The sequence below is a fragment of the Pan paniscus genome, chromosome 5, assembly GCF_029289425.2.
Source record: "Pan paniscus chromosome 5, NHGRI_mPanPan1-v2.0_pri, whole genome shotgun sequence".
Taxonomy (NCBI): domain Eukaryota; kingdom Metazoa; phylum Chordata; class Mammalia; order Primates; family Hominidae; genus Pan; species Pan paniscus.
In genome coordinates this window covers 46,070,495-46,086,223 of record NC_073254.2, presented here as the reverse complement: position 1 = coordinate 46,086,223, position 15,729 = coordinate 46,070,495, and the positions used below count along the sequence as shown (strand labels likewise).

The window sequence follows — 15,729 nt, the reverse complement described above, 5'->3', positions numbered from 1 at the left end:
CAGGTTGGAGTGCAGTGGCACCATCATAGCTCACTGCAGCCTCAACTTCTTGGGCTCAAGCAATCCTTCCATCTCAGCCTCCCAAGCAGCTGGGACCCGCACCACCATGCCTGGCTCATTTTAAAATTTTTTGTAGAGATGAAGTCTCGCCAGGTTGCCCAGGCTGGTCTTGAACTCCTGGGCTCAAGTGATCCTCTGGTCTCAGCCTTCTAGAGTGCTGGGATTACATGTGTTAACCACCACACCCAACCCATATATATACATATTTATTTATTTTTTCCCCGAGATGGAATCTTGCTCTGTTGCCCAGGTTAGAGTGCAGTGGCGCGATCTCCACTCACTGCAAGCTCCACCTCCCAGGTTCACGCCATTCTCCTGCCTCAGCCTCCTGAGTAGCTGGGACTACAGGCGCCTGCCACCACGCCCGGCTAATTTTTTGTGTTTTTAGTAGAGACGGGGTTTCACCATGTTAGCCAGGATGGTCTCGATCTCCTGACCTTGTGATCTGACCGCCTTGGCCTCCCAGTGTTGGGATTACAGGTGTGAGCCACCGCGCCTGGCCTTTTTTTTTGTGGGGGGATGGAGTCTCGCTCTGTCGCCCAGGCTGGAGTGCAGTGGCGATCTCGGCTCACTGCAAGCTCCGCCTCCTGGTTTCACGCCATTCTCCTGCCTCAGCCTCCCGAGTAGCTGGGACTACAGGTGCCTGCCCCCACACCCGGCTAATTTTTTTTTTGTATTTTTAGTAGAGACGAGGTTTCACCATGTTAGCCAGGATGGTCTTGATCTCCTGACCTCGTGATCTGCCCCCCTCGGCCTCCCAAAGTGCTGGGATTACAGGTGTGAGCCACCACACCCGGGCCCAAAAATATATATTTTTATTATAACAATATCACAATGGGAGAAGAGCATTTCAGGTGGAGGGAACAACAAGTTCAAAGGCCCTGATGTGAGAGCAGTGTGGATATCTGGAGTGTTCATGGAGTAGCAGGGAGGCCTGTGCTGCCGAAGCCAGGTGAGGAGGTCAGCTTGGGTAGGGCCTTGTAAAGACTCTGGCTTTTATTCTGAGTGAGACTGCCTCCCAGACTGGTCTTTCCATTGAGAATGGCTTGACAGACTACTAGGGTGAGACAGTGCTTAGATGCTCAGAAAAACTGCCTGGGATAGAGAGAGTGACAGCTGCTCTGACTGTGGGACAAAAATGAAGACTAGGCCTGGCGTGGTGGCTCACGCCTGTAATCCCAGCACTTTGGGAGGCCGAGGCAGGCAGATCACCTGAGGTCAGGAGTTTGAGATCAGCCCGACAAACATGGAGAAACCCCGTTTCTACTAAATGTACAAAATTAGCCAGGCATGGTGGCGCATGCCTGTAATCCCAGCTACTTGGGTGGCTGAGGCAGGAGAATCGCTTGAACCTGGGAGGTGGAGATTGCAGTGAGCCGAGATCACACATTTCACTCCAGCCTGGGCAATAAGTGAAACTCCATCCCAAAAAAAAAAAAAAAAAAAGTGAATACTGAAGGGTATATAGGAAGACAAGCGGGTGGAGAAGGAAACTCAGGGCCTTCTGAGAAGGAAACAGAGATGAGGGGAAAAGAATAGACATGCAAGAAGATGCTGGAACTCAGAAAGTGATACCCCAAAGACTGGTGCTTTGAAATGCTGAGAGGCCTTAGAAGCTGCCTTAGAATCGTCCTACCACATTTTCTGGAATTTCCTTATCTGACTGAAAAAACTTCTTTGCAAAAGAAATGCAATTGTTTTAAGACCTCCTGCCTAGAGATCTTATCAAATAAGCAGATCAACCACTAGAGAGAAGATATTAGGAGTCATCATCATACCCAGATAGACTTTTCTTCCCTCTCTTTTCTTCCTTTTGAGTCAGCGTCTTGTTCTGTTGCCCAGCCTGGAGTGCAGTGGCATGGTCATGGCTCACTGCAGCCTCAACCTCCAGGCTCAAGTGATCCTCCCACCCTAGCCTCCTGAGTAGCTGGGACGACAGGCATGTGCCACCACGTCTTAGGTTTTTTTTTTTTTTTTGAGATGGAATCTCTCTCTGTCACCCAGGCTGGAGTACAGTGACATGATCTCAGCTCACTGCAACCTCCTCCTCCTGGGTTCAAGCAATTCTCCTGCCTCAGCCTCCGGAGTAGCTGGGGTTACGGGCGCCCGCCACCACACCCAGCTAAGTTTTGTATTTTTTAGGAGAGACGGAGTTTCATCATGTTGGCTCTGGCTGATCTCGAACTCCTGACCTCAGGTGATCCACCTGCCTTGCCCTCCTAAAGTGCTGGGATTACAGACATGAGCCACTGCACCCAGCCATGGTGACTAATTATCTTTTTTTTTTTTTTTTTTTGAGACAGAGTTCACACTGTCACCCGGGCTGGTGTGCAGTAGCGCGATCTCGGCTCACTGCAACCTCCACCTTCCGGATTCAAGTGATACCCCTGCCTCAGCCTCCCAAGTAGCTAGGATTGCAGGCACCCGCCACCACGTCCAGCAATTTTTTTTTTTTTTGAGACGGAGTCTCGCTCTGTCGCCCAGGCTGGTGTGCAGTGGCAGGATCTCAGCTTACTGCAAGCTCCACTTCCTGGGTTCATGCCATTATTTTTTTGTATTTTTAGTAGAGATGGGGTTTCACTATGTTGCCCAGGCTGGTCTCAAACTCTTGACCTCGTGATCTGCCCACCTCGGCCCCCCAAAGTGCTGGGATTACAGGCGTGAGCCACAGTGCTGGTCTTTTTTTTTTTTAGATAGAGTCTTGCTTTGTCACCCAGGCTGGAGTGCAGTGGCATGATCTTGGCTCACTGCAACCTCTGCCTCATGGGTTCAAGAGATTCTCCCGCCTCAGCCTCCTGAGTAGCTGGGACTACAGATGCGCGCCACCAAGCCCAGCTAATTTTTTTGTATGTTTAGTAGAGACAGGGTTTTGCCATGTTGGCCAGGATGGTCTGGATTTCTTGACCTCGTGATCCGCCCTCCTCAGCCTCCCAAAGTGTCAGGATTACAGGCGTAAGTCACCGTGCCTGGCTTTTTTTTTTTTTTTTTTTAAATATAGAGACAATGGATCATAATATAGAGACATTCTCACCCTAATGTTAGCACAACGGGGATGCAGATGGTCAGGATCTGGAGACTTGCAGGAATACAGCAGTGAGCCAAAGTGCAGCCTGGTTTATGCTTAATTATAACTATATTTCTGCCCAGATCCCAGCATGCAATTCTTGTCAATCTTGGGACAGTTTCAATTTACTCTATTGAAAGTTTTTATTAATATTTTGATAACTGGAATTTGATTTCGATGCAATTTTTTTTTTTTTTTGAGACGGAGTCTTGCTCTGTCACTCAGACTGGAGTGCAATGGCGTGATCTCGGCTCACTGCAACCTCCGCCTCCTGGTTCCAGCAATTCTCCTGCCTCAGCCTCCCAAGTAGTTAAGATTACAGGCGCCGACCACCGTGCCTAGCTAATTTTTTGTTTTTAGTAGAGACAGGGTTTTGCCATGTTGGCCAGGCTGCTCTCGAACTCCTGACCTTGGGTGATCCACCTGCCTCGGCCTCCCAAAGTGTTGGGATTACAGGCGTGAGCCACTGCGCCTGGCCGATTTGTTTTTATATGTATATTTTTTTAATTTTATGCTTTACTAGAATGCCAAAGGAATCTGTGGCACAAAATAACTAAGAACCACTGCTGTAACCTCTCTCTCCCCTCACCCCTTTGAGCCTGGGAGTGGAAATATCCCCTGCAGTTCTCTTACATAACACTCCCACCTTTGTGTGTGCGTGTGTTTTGTTTGTTTTGTTTTGTTTTTGGGATGGAGTCTCGCTCTGTCACCCAGGCTGGAGTGCAGTGAAGTGATGTCAGCTCAGTGCAACCTCCACCTTCCAGGTTCAAGCGATTCTCCTGCCTCAGCCTCCCTAGTAGCTGGGACTACAGATGCATGCCACCACGCCTGGCTAATTTTTTGTATTTTCAGTAGAGATGGGGCTTCACCGTGTTAGCCAGGATAGCCTTGACCTCCTGACCTCGTGATCCACCTGCCTCAGCCTCCCAAAGTGCTGCGATTACAGGCATGAGCCACCGCACCCGTTGTCTTTAATAATTTTTTTGCCTGCTTAATATATAGTTTCTGAGAGATGTGAGTCTTCCTCTAATATTGTAGGTTACTTTTCTGTCGCTGCTGCACAAACTTTTTTTTTTTTTTTTTTTTGAGATGGAGTCTCACTCTGTCGCCCAGACTGGAGTGCAGTGGCGTGATTTCGGCCCACTGCAACCTCTGCCTCCTGGGTTCAAGCGATTCTTCTCTTGAGTAGCTGGGATTACAGGTGCACGCTACCACGCCTGGCTAATTTTTGTATTTTTAGTAGAGACGGAGTTTCACCATGTTGGTCAGGCTGGTCTCGAACTCCTGACCTCGTGATCCGCCCTCCTCGGCCTCCCAAAGTGTTGGGATTACAAGCGGTAGCCACTGTGCCTGGCCTAAACTTTTTTTTTTAAGCATCCTTGTGCAGAGACTCCAAGGGCAAACAAGAGTAGTGCCAACCAGCCTGGCAGAGCTGAGGCAGGCCTGAACTCTGGCCCCTAGAGGGAAGAGGTGACTAGTCACTAGCCTTCCTTCATTCTCTCACCCAGAGAGAAATGGGGAAGGAAGAGAAATGGAGTAAAAGAATAAGGTATGTAGATGGGGAGGGATGGGAAGGGAAAACATGGAGAATGTTGGGGAGGCAGAAAGCGATGCGAAGAGAGGTGGAGGAAGACAGAGAGAGAGAAAGACGGAGAGGCAGACCAGACACGGCAGCTCACACCTGTAATCCCAGCACTTTGGGAGGCTGAGGCAGGTGGATCACTTGAGGCCAGGAGTTCAAGACCAGCCTGGCCAACATGGCAAAACCCCATCTCTACTGAAAATACAAAAATTAGCCAGGGGTGGTGGCATGTGCCTGTAATCCCAGCTACTCTGGAGGCTGGGGCAGGAGAATCACTTGAACCTGGGAGGTGGAGGTTACAGTGAGCTGAGAGCGCAAAAAAAAAAAAAGAAAAAAAATAGAATGTCTCACGTGGAAGGTGCTCACTGAATATTTGTTGAATGAGTGAATAAGCAGAAGTGTGTATGCATGTGACAGAGAGAGAGGCAGAGGGGTAGGGGTGTGTAGAGATGTGGCGTTTGAGTGGACATGGGGGAAGAAACAAGTAATATGAATAACATGGTGAGACAGAAAGAGTTGTGGACAGAGCTGTGGGAAATATGAGAGATAAGGAGAGAGATACTGAAAAGAGCGATTAAGAGATGAAGATAGGGTGTCTGGCCCATGGAAGGCCCTCGTGAAGAGCAATGCTGAATAGATGAATGAACCTCAATGCCCAGCAGTGGTGGGATGAAGGGGATGCTGTGCAGAAACCACACTACCCATCAGAGAAGCAACTCTGCTCGTTTCCCCTTGAGTTGATGAGGGATTTAGCAACCAGCGGAATGAAGAGCAAGGGAAAGACACCTGCGATCTTTCAGAAGCAAAATGGATAGGGCCTGGAGATCTTTTGGATGGGGGAACTGAGGGAGAAGCCAGAGTAGGATGAATCCCAGGTGTTTGCCTTAAGTGACTGGGGCTTTGTGTTTCCATTCACTGGGACAGGGATGACAGGAGGCTGACCTGGTCTAAGTGGACACTGATGACTTTGAAATGCCTGTGGAGTATTCAGGGTAAGCCGCCTAGAGAGCAGTTAGATAGTGTGGACTTAGGTCTCAAGAAAGAGGCCTGAGGGGGAGATGTAGATTGGGGACTTGACAGAGAATAAGCAGTAGTGACAACTGTGGCTATGACAGGATTGCCTAGGAAAGCCATGGTAGATGCGCAAAATTTATTGAATGAAAGTGGGAAGCCAGGTGCATGCCTATAATCCCAGCTACGTGAAAGGCTGAGGTCGGAGGAACACCTAAAGCCCGGAGTCAGGACTTTGAGACTAGCCTGGGCAACATAGTGAGATCTCATCTCAAAAATATATATAATAAAAAATATATAATAACACTTTTTAAAAAGAAAGTGGGGCCAGGGGTGCTAGCTCATGCCTATAATCCCAGCACTTTGGGAGGCTGAGGCAGGCGGATCACTTGAGGTCAGGAGTTCGAGACCAGCCTGACCGACATGGTGAAACCCCATCTCTACCAAAAATACAAAATTAGCTGGGTGTGGTGGCACATGCCTGTAATCCCAGCTACTTGGGAGGCTAAGGCAGAAGAATCGCTTGAATGCAGGAGGCGGAGGTTGCAGTGAGCCGAGATCGCACCATTGCACTCCAGCCTGGGCAACAAGAGCAAAATTCTGTCTCAAAAAAAAAAAAAGTGGGAGAAACAACCCAAAAATTTTCCAACAGGACAGTGGTATAAAAGCACACGTTTAGGGTACAGGAGTCTGGGGGACTCAGGTTGGATGGCTTTTATGTCCTTGGGAAAGAGGAGGTGAGATTTCAAAGTGAAACAACTTCCATGGTGACAGGATCTGAGATGTAGGTCATGGAGAGTCAAGGTGATGATTGGAGTGGACAAGGTGAAATAACTGTGAAGTTGCACACTTAGGGTATTGGAAAGGCATTTGCGAGATGGGTACAAGAAGTTTCATAGCAGATTGAGCCATAATAAGAAAACCAAAAAATAGAAACAACCCAATTGTACTTCATCAGGTGAATAGATCAACAAGCTGTGCTACATCATATAAAGGATTACCACTCAGCAAAAAAAAGGAATGAAACACTGATACATACAACAGCGTGGGCGAATCTCACAGACATTAAGCAGAATGAAAGGAGCCAGATACAAGAGTATGTACTATATGACTCCATTAATACGATGTTCAAGAACAGACTAATCTATAAAGGCCGAGCGCAGTGGCTCAGGCCTGTAATCCCAACACTTAGAGAGGCCAAGGCAGGAGGATCACTTGAGCCCAGGAGTTAGAATCCAGTCTGGGCAACATAGAAGGACCTCGTCTCTACAAAAAAAATTTTTTTTTTTTTTTTGAGACAGAGTCTTGCTCTGTCACCCAGGCTGGAGTGCAATGACGCGATCTCGGCTCACTGCAACCTCTGCCTCCCAGGTTCAAGCAATTCTCCTGCCTCAGCCTCCCGAGTAGCTGGGACTATAGGCACGTGCCACCACGCCTGGCTAATTTTTTTTTTTTTTTTTTTTTTTGTATTTTTAGTAGAGACGGGGTTTCACTGTGTTAGCCAGCATGGTCTTGAGCTCCTGACCTTGTGATCCCCCTGCCTCGGCCTCCCAAAGTGCTAGGATTATAGGCCTAAACCACTGCACCCAGCCTACAAAAAAACTGTTAAAAAATTAGCTGGGTGCGGTGGCATATGCCTGTAGTCGTAGCTACTCAGGAGACTGAGGTGGGAGGATGGCTTGAGCCCAGGAGGTCAAGGCAGCAGTGAACTATAATTGCACTACTGCATTCCAACCTGGGTAACAGAGCAAGACTCTGTCCCAAGAAAAAAGTCTACAGAGGTTAAAAATGGTAAAATGGTTGCATCTAGGAGGGGAAAGGGATTTACCAAAAAGGGGCATGGAGGAATTTTCCAGGATGAGAATTATCTATATCTCTATTACAGTGTGGTTGCATGGGTGTACATATTGGCCAAAGGTCATCAAACTGTACATTAAGATCTGTGCATTTTACTGTACGAAGTTATATATCAATGTTTAAAAATGTCATTTATGGCTGGGCACGGTGGCTCACGCCTGTAATCCCAGCACTTTGGGAGGCCAAGGCAGGTGGATCACGAGGTCAGGAGATTGAGACCATCCTGGCTAACATGGTGAAACCCTGTCTCTACTAAAAAATACAAAAAAATTAGCCAGGTATGGTGGCTGGTGCCTGTAGTCCCAGCTACTAGGGAGGCTGAGGCAGGAGAATGGCGTGAACCCAGGAGGTGGAGCTTGCAGGGAGCCGAGATCACGCCACTGCACTCCAGCCTGGGTGACAGAGCAAGACTCTCTCTCAAAAAAAAAAAAAAAAAAGTCATTCATATGGACATTAAGTCCATTAAGGAGTTGGCAGAGGTTGAAATAGAGAGGAAGTGGGCTGGGCATGGTGGCTCACGCCTGTAATCCCAGCACTTTGGGAGGCCAAGGTGGGCGGATCACAAGGTCTGGAGTTCGAGACCAGCCTGGCTAACATGGTGAAACCTTTTCTCTACTAAAAATACAAAAATTAGCCTGGCATGGTGGCAGGTGCCTGTAATCCCAGCTACTCTGGAGGCTGGGGCAGGAGAATCGCTTGAACCTGGGAGGCAGAGGTTGCGGTGAACCAAGATCACGCCATTGCACTCCAGCAACAACAGCAAAACTCTGTCTCAAAAAAAAAATAAAAATAAAAAAGAAAGAAAAATAGAGAAGAGGCTGCAGAGTCAGGGATGGGCTCTTGATGAATATGAGGGCGAGTGGACGACACCAAGGAGAGATTGACGGTCATGAGGTCAGATGCTATGAGCCTCAGAGGAGAAGCTGTTCTCAGAAGCTGAAAGTATCATCACCTGGGAGCCATTCATTAGTTGAAAAATATTGATAAGACTTGGCCAGAGAAGTCACCCAATCTCACCCCTGCCAGCACGTAGAGGAACCCTGGTGGGGGTGGGGGTGGGGGAAGGATGAGATCACCTGTGCTGGATTATGGACTTTTGTGTTTTCACCTGTTTTCATGGTCTGAGTTGGGAGTTTATTGGCCTCAACTACATCCAGCCAGCCCACAGCTTGTTGTTAAAGAAGTCAGACCAGAGACTGGGTGCGGCGGCTCACGCCTGTAATCCTAGCACTTTGGGAGGCTGAAGCAGGCAGATCACTTGAGGTCAGGAGTTCAAAACCAGCCTGGCCAACATGGTGAAACCCTGTCTCTAGTAAAAATACAAAAAAGTTAGCCAGGCATGGTGACAGGCGCTGTAGTCCCAGCTACTTGGGAGGCTGAGGCAGGAGAATCGCTTGAACCCGGGAGGCAGAGGTTGCAGTGAGCGGAAATCACACCACTGCACTCCAGCCTGGGCGACAGAGCGAGACTCTCTCTCAAAAAAAAAAAAAAAACAAAAAAAAAACCACACACACAAAAACAGAGACCAGTGCACATCCACTTCAACACTGTTTTATTTGTTGCCTTTCCTCTTGAGTGCCTGGGAATAATTTCTTTAGAAAAGTTCCATCCTTGGCCAGGATGGATGCAGTGGCTCACACCTGTAATCCCAGCACTTTGGGAGGCCGACATGGGTGGATCACGAGGTCAGGAGTTCAAGACCAGCCTGGCCAAGATAGTGAAACCCCGTCTCTACTAAAAATATGAAAATTAGCTTGGCATGGTAGTGGGTGCCTGTAATCCTGGCTACTCAGGAGGCTGAGGCAGGAGAATCTCTTGAACCCGGGAGGCGGAGGTTGCAGTGAGCCGAGATCGCACCACTGCACTCTAGCCTGGGTAACAGAACAAGACTCTGTTTCAAGAAAAAAAAAAGAAAAAAAAAGTTCCATTCTTGTGCCCACTGTGCTGATTAGCACAGTAGTTCCTGTCTTGCAGGTTAGCCTTCCCTAGAGGTTCTCAGAGTTATTAAAAGGGGTCCCTTGAATGTACACACATATCAGGATTTATTCTAGATGGACTGAAAAAAAAAACCCCGCATACTGTCTTTGGAATCCGGAACATTTTTAGCTATGACAAATGTTTAGAAGTCTTAGATATAGAAAAGAGCTGGGAGAGCAGGATGCCCTTGAGTCCAGGTGTAGCAATGGCACTGCAACCCTTGCACAGGACGGGGGAAGCACTGGAGAAGAACCACACATTGAACACCTAGGGCAATGGGGTCTGGAAGTTTACAGGTGGTACCCCCAGTTTACAGTAGTGGCACCAGGACTCCAACCTAGGCTGATTTGTCTTCTAAGCCACATTGCCCTGGGACGTGAAGTAGAACCATGTGATTGAGTGTACACTGTGGAAGAGTGGAGTTTGTTTTTTTTTTTTTTTTGAGACGGAGTTTTGCTCGTTGCCCAGGCTGGAGTGCAGTGGCACAGTGTTGGCTCACTGCAACCTCCGCCTCTTGGATTCCAGTGATTCTCGTGCCTCAGCCACCCAAGTAGCTGGGATTACAGGCACGCACCACCACGTCTGTCTAAGTTTTGTATTTTTAGTAGAGATGGGGATTCACCATGTTGGCCAGACTGGTCTTGAACTCCCGACCTCAGGTGATCTGCCCACCTCGGCCACCCAAAGTGCTGGGATTACAGGCGTGGGCCACTGCTCCCGGCCGGAAGAGTGGAGTTTTATCCCCAGCCAGTTACTTATTCCACGTCCCCACTGGTGGTGACCTCTTCTCCCTCCCCAAACCGTGGGCTTCTTACAGCTGAGATAGTAGAGACAATTTTTTCTATATTGATCCTTTGGGGTGTGAATGGGGTGTTGATAGAAGGAGGCAAGCAAGGTAGGGGATCCGGCAGAAGCTGGAATCAAGGCCCAGTTGAGAAAAGCCACCATTGGTAGCTCGGGCCTCCCATGCTCTCTGACCACCAGGGGGCAGGCCTTGCCTTGCCATGACGCCTCCATCCCACATCCTCTAGTTAGATATCCCTGGGGTGGCAGCCACTTCGCTGCTGGAGAATGGCTGAGTTGGTCCTTCCCAGGTTGTGTGGCATGTGTGGTTGTTCCGGTAGCTTAGGGAGGTAAAATAATTTGTTCAAGATTAGACTGGGCACAGTGGCTCACACCTGTAATCCCAGCACTTTGGGAGGCCGAAGTGGGAGGATTGCTTTAGGCCAGGAGTTTTAGATCAGCCTGGGCAACACGGTGAGACTCTGTCTGTATAAAAAATAAAAATAAGTGAGCCAAACGTGATGATGTGTGTCTGTAGTCCCAAATACTCTGGAGGCTGACGTGGGAGGGTCACTTGAGCTCAGGAGTTCAAAGTTCAAGGCTACGGGGAGCTATGATCATATGATTACACCGCTGCACTCCAGAGTGGTTGACAGAGTGAGACCCTGTCTCAAAAAAAAAAAAAGGTTGTATAACATAATTGTGGGGATTGCGGGGGAGCTGACATTTGAACCTAGACTCATTCCAAACCAGCATTCTTAACCATGAGATGACTGCTTCTCCAAAAGAAAGCTCTGAATTACTTCAGTGATGGGTGGGAACTGGACAGTCTACAAAAGTACTGTGACACAGAGCTAGAAACACAGACACAAAGGAAAAAACATATATTAGGTCAGGTGTGGTGGCTCACACCTGTAATCCCAGCACTTTGGGAGGCCAAGGCGGGTGGATCACTTAAGGCCAGGTGTTTAAGACCAGCCTGGCCAACATGGCAAAACTCCGTCAGTACTAAAAACACAAAAATTAGCCGAGTGTGGTGGCACACGCCTGTGAACCCAGATACTCAGGAGGCTGAGGCACGTGAATCGCTTGAGCCTGGGAAGCAGAGGTTGCAATGAGCCAAGATTGTGCCACTGCACTCCAGCCTGGGCGACTGAACGAGACTGTCTCACAACAACAACAGCAACAACAACAACATGTATTCATATAAAATGAGCCAGGCTGGGCGCGGTGGCTCACGCCTGTAATCCCAGCACTTTGGGAGGCCAAGGCGGGCGGATCACAAGGTCAGGAGTTTGAGACCAGCCTGGCCAACATGGTGAAACTCAGTCTCTACTAAAAATACAAAAATTAGCTGGGTGTGGTGGCGCATGTCTGTACTCCCAGCTACTCGGGAGGCGGAGGCAGGAGAATCGCTTGAACCCGGGAGGCAGAGGTTGCAGTGAGCTGAGATTGCGCCATTGCACTCCAGCCTGGGCGACTAGAACAACACTCCATCTCAAAATAAATAAATAAATAAAATAAATAAAAGGAGCCAGACCAGGAGTTTGAGACCTGGACAACATAGCAAGATGCTGTCTTTCAAAAATAAATAAAAGTAAAAAGTCAGGTGTGATGGCACATACCAGTATTCCAAGCTACTTGGGAGGCTGAGGCAGGAGGATTGCTTGAGTCCAGGAGATCGAGGCTGCAGTGAGCAATGATCACACCACTGTATTCCTGCTTGAGTGATAGAGTGAGACCCTTGTCTCTAAAAAATGTAATAGTAAAAGGAGCCAGAAGGGGGCATGCGGTAAGGGGTGGACACATGGCATATCACATGTCATCCTTCACTTCTATGTGCTGTATTATCTCCTGTAGCTGTGTGATACACATACAAGAGTGTCTGGCATACTCTTGTACCAGTCCCTGTAGAGGTATTACCTTGTTTTATTGTGTTCCACAGATGTGCATTTTTTTATATATTGAAGTTTGTGGCAACCCTGTGTTGAGCAAGTCTGTAGGTGCCACTTTTCCAATAGCCTGTGCTCACTTTGTGTCTCAGTGGCACATTTTGGTAATTCTTGCAATATTTCAAACTTTTTCTTGATTATTTTATCTGTTATGATCTGTCAGTAGTGATTTTTTTTTTTTGAGACAGGGTCTCACCCTGTCATTCAGGCTAGAGTGCAGTGGCAAGATCATAGCTCACTGCAGCCTCGAAATCCTGGGCTCAAGTGATTCTCCTGCTTCAGCCTCCCAAGTAGCTAAGACTACTGGAACACACCAGCACACCTGGCTAATTTTATCTATTTATTTATTTAGGCAGAGTTTTGTTCTTGTTGCCCAAGCTGGAGTACAATGGCACGATCCCAGTTCACCACTACCTCCATCTCCCAGTGATTCTCCTGCCTCAGCCTCCCGAGTAGCTGGGATTACCGGCATGCGCCACCACGCCCGACTAATTTTGTATTTTTAGTAGAAACGGGGTTTCTCCATGTTGGTCAGGTTGGTCTTGAACTAACGACCTCAAGTGATCTGCCCTCCTTGGCCTCCCAAAGTGCTGGGATGACAGGAGTCAGCCACTGCGCCTGGACTTTTTTTTTCTTTTTTGTAGAGCTGAGGTTGGCCAAGCGCAGTGGCTCATGCTTGTAATCCCAGTACTTTGAGAGGTCGAGTGGGCAAATCACTTGAGGCCAGGAGTTTGAGACCAGCCTGGACAACATGGTGAGACCCTGTCTCTACAAAAAATACAAAAATTATCTAGGCATGGTGGTGTGTGGCAGCTACTCAGGAGGCTGAGGTGGGAAGATGGTGTGAGCCCATGAGGTTGAAGCTGCAGTGAGCCGTGATTGTGCCACTGCACTCTAGCCTAGGCAACAGAGTGAGACCTTGTCTCAAAAAGAGAGAGAGAGAGAGGGTCTTGCTCTGTTGCCCAGGCTGGAGTGCCATGGAGCCATGGCTTTCACAAGCAAAATCGTAGCATACTGCAGTCTTGAACTTCTGTCCTCAAGTGATCCTTCCACCTCAGCCTTCTGAGTAGCAGAGACATAGGCACATACCACTGCACTCGGCAAGAATTAGCTAAATTTACTCTGCTACGCTGTGTAAATGGAACAATAAAGCCTAGATGGCTGGACGTGGTGGCTCATGCTTATAATCCCAGCACTTTGGGAAGCTGAGGTGGGCGGATCACCTGAGGTCAGGAGTTCAAGACCAGCCTGGCCAAGATGGTCAAACCCTGTCTCTACTAAAAATACAAAAATTAGCCGGGTGTGGTGGCAGTCACCTATAATCCCAGATACTAGGGAGGCTGAGGCAGGAGAATCACTTGAACCCAGAGGGCGGAGGTTGCAGTGAGCTAAAATTGCACCACTGCACTCCAGCCTGGGTGACAGAGCAAGACTCCATCTCAAAAAAAAATAAAAATAAATAAATAAATAAATAAAAGCCTAGATGATAGTACATCTGTTTACAACGTGGTTTACTGATTTTAAAATTTTTCTTTTTTCTTTTTTTTTGTTTGTTTTTGAGACACGGTCTCAATATGTTGCCCAGGCTGTAGTACAGCAGCATGATCTCAACTCATTGCAACCTCTGCCTTCCAGAGTCAAATGATCCTCCTACCTCAGCCTCCTGAGTAGTTGGGACCACAGACATGAGCCACTATGCTCAGCTAATTTTTGTATTTTTTGTAGAGATAGGATTTTGTCAGGTTGTCCAGGCTGATCTCCAACTCTTTTTTTTTTTTTTTTTTTTTTTTTTTGAGACAAAGTCTTGCTCTGTCACCCAGGCTGGAGTGCAGTGGCACAATCTCGGCTAACTGCAACCTCTGCCTCCAAGGTTCAAGTGATTCTCCTGCCTCAGCCTCCTGAGTAGCTGGGACTACAGGCAGGTGCCACCACACCCAGCTAATTTTTTGTATTTTTAGTAGAGATGGGGTTTCAATGTGTTAGCCAGGATGGTCTCGATCTCCTGAACTCGTAATCTGCCCGCCTCAGCCTCCCAAAGTGCTGGGATTACAGGCATGAGCCACCATGCCTGGCCTGGCCTCCAACTCTTTAACTCAAGTGATCTGCCTTCCTGGGCTTCCCAAAGTACTGGGATTACAGGTGTGACCCACCATACCTTGCCAAAATTATTTTTTTTTAAAACTCCATTTACTACTATTCCCAATTTAAATTGTATTTTATTTAGAGACAAGGTCTCACTCCATTGCTCAGGCTGAAATGCAGTGGCAAAATCATAGCTCACTGCATCCTTGAAACTCCTGGGCTCAAGGAATCCTCCTTCCTCAACTTCCTGAGTGGCTGGTACTATAGGTGTGTGCCACTATGTCCAGCTAAGTTTAAATTTTTTTGTAGAGACAGGGTCTTGCCATGTTGCCCAGGCTGGTCTCAAACCCCTGGCCTCAAGCCATCCTCTCACCTTGGCCTCCCAAAGTGCTGGGATTACAAGTGTAAGCCACTATGCCCCGCTGGTTTACTGAATATTTTAAGCCTACTGTTGAGGTCTACTGCTCCTAAAAACAAGATTTCTTTAAAATGATTACTGCTCATTGACAATGTACATAGTTATCCAAGAGCTCTGATGGAGATGTCCAAAGAGACGAATGTTGTTTTCTTTTTCTTTTTTTTTTTTTTTGAGACGGAGTTTCGCTCTTGTTGCCCAGGCTGGAGTGCAATGGTGCGATATCAGCTCACTGCAACTTCCGCCTCCTGGGTTCAAGTGATTCTCCTGCCTCAGCCTCCCGAGTAGCTGGGATTACAGGTGCGCCCCACCACACCCGGCTAATTTTGTATTTTTAGTAGAGACGGGGTTTCTCTATGTTGATCAGACTGGTCTCGGACTCCTGACCTCAGGTGATCCTCCCGCCTCAGCCTCCCAAAGTGCTGGGATTACAGGCATGAGCCACCATGCCCAGCTGAATGTTGTTTTCCTGCCTGCTAACATAGCATCCATCCTGTAGTCCATGGTTTAAGGAGTAATTTAGACTTTCAAGTCTCATTATTTAAGAAATACATTTCGCCAGGCATGGTGGCTCATGCACTTTGGGAGGCCTAAGTGGATGGATTGTTTGAGGCCAGGAGTTGGATACCGGCCTGGGCAACACAGGGAGACCCCATCTCTACAAAAAATACAAAAATTAGCCTGGTGTGGTGGTGTGCGCCTGCAGTCCCAGCTACTCAGGAGACTGAAGTGGGAGGATCAACTGAGCCCTGGAGGTTGAGGCTGCAGTGAGCCGTGATGGCGCCACTGAACTCCAGCCTGGGTGAGACAGAGCCAGACCCTGTCTCAAAAAACCAAAACAGGAATCCCAGCACTTTGGGAGGGCGAGGCTGGTGGATCACTTGAGATCAGGAGTTGGAGACCAGCCTGGCCAACATGATAAAACCCTGTCTCTACAAAAAATACA

At 48.1% G+C, this 15,729-nt stretch overlaps 1 protein-coding gene across 4 annotated transcripts in view; it reads left to right on the top strand.

Moving 5' to 3' along the window:
- The window catches only part of NCR3 (natural cytotoxicity triggering receptor 3), a 31,245-nt gene that overhangs the window by 10,978 nt on the left and 4,538 nt on the right, over positions 1–15,729 (top strand). The gene's annotated exons all lie outside the window — the stretch shown is intronic.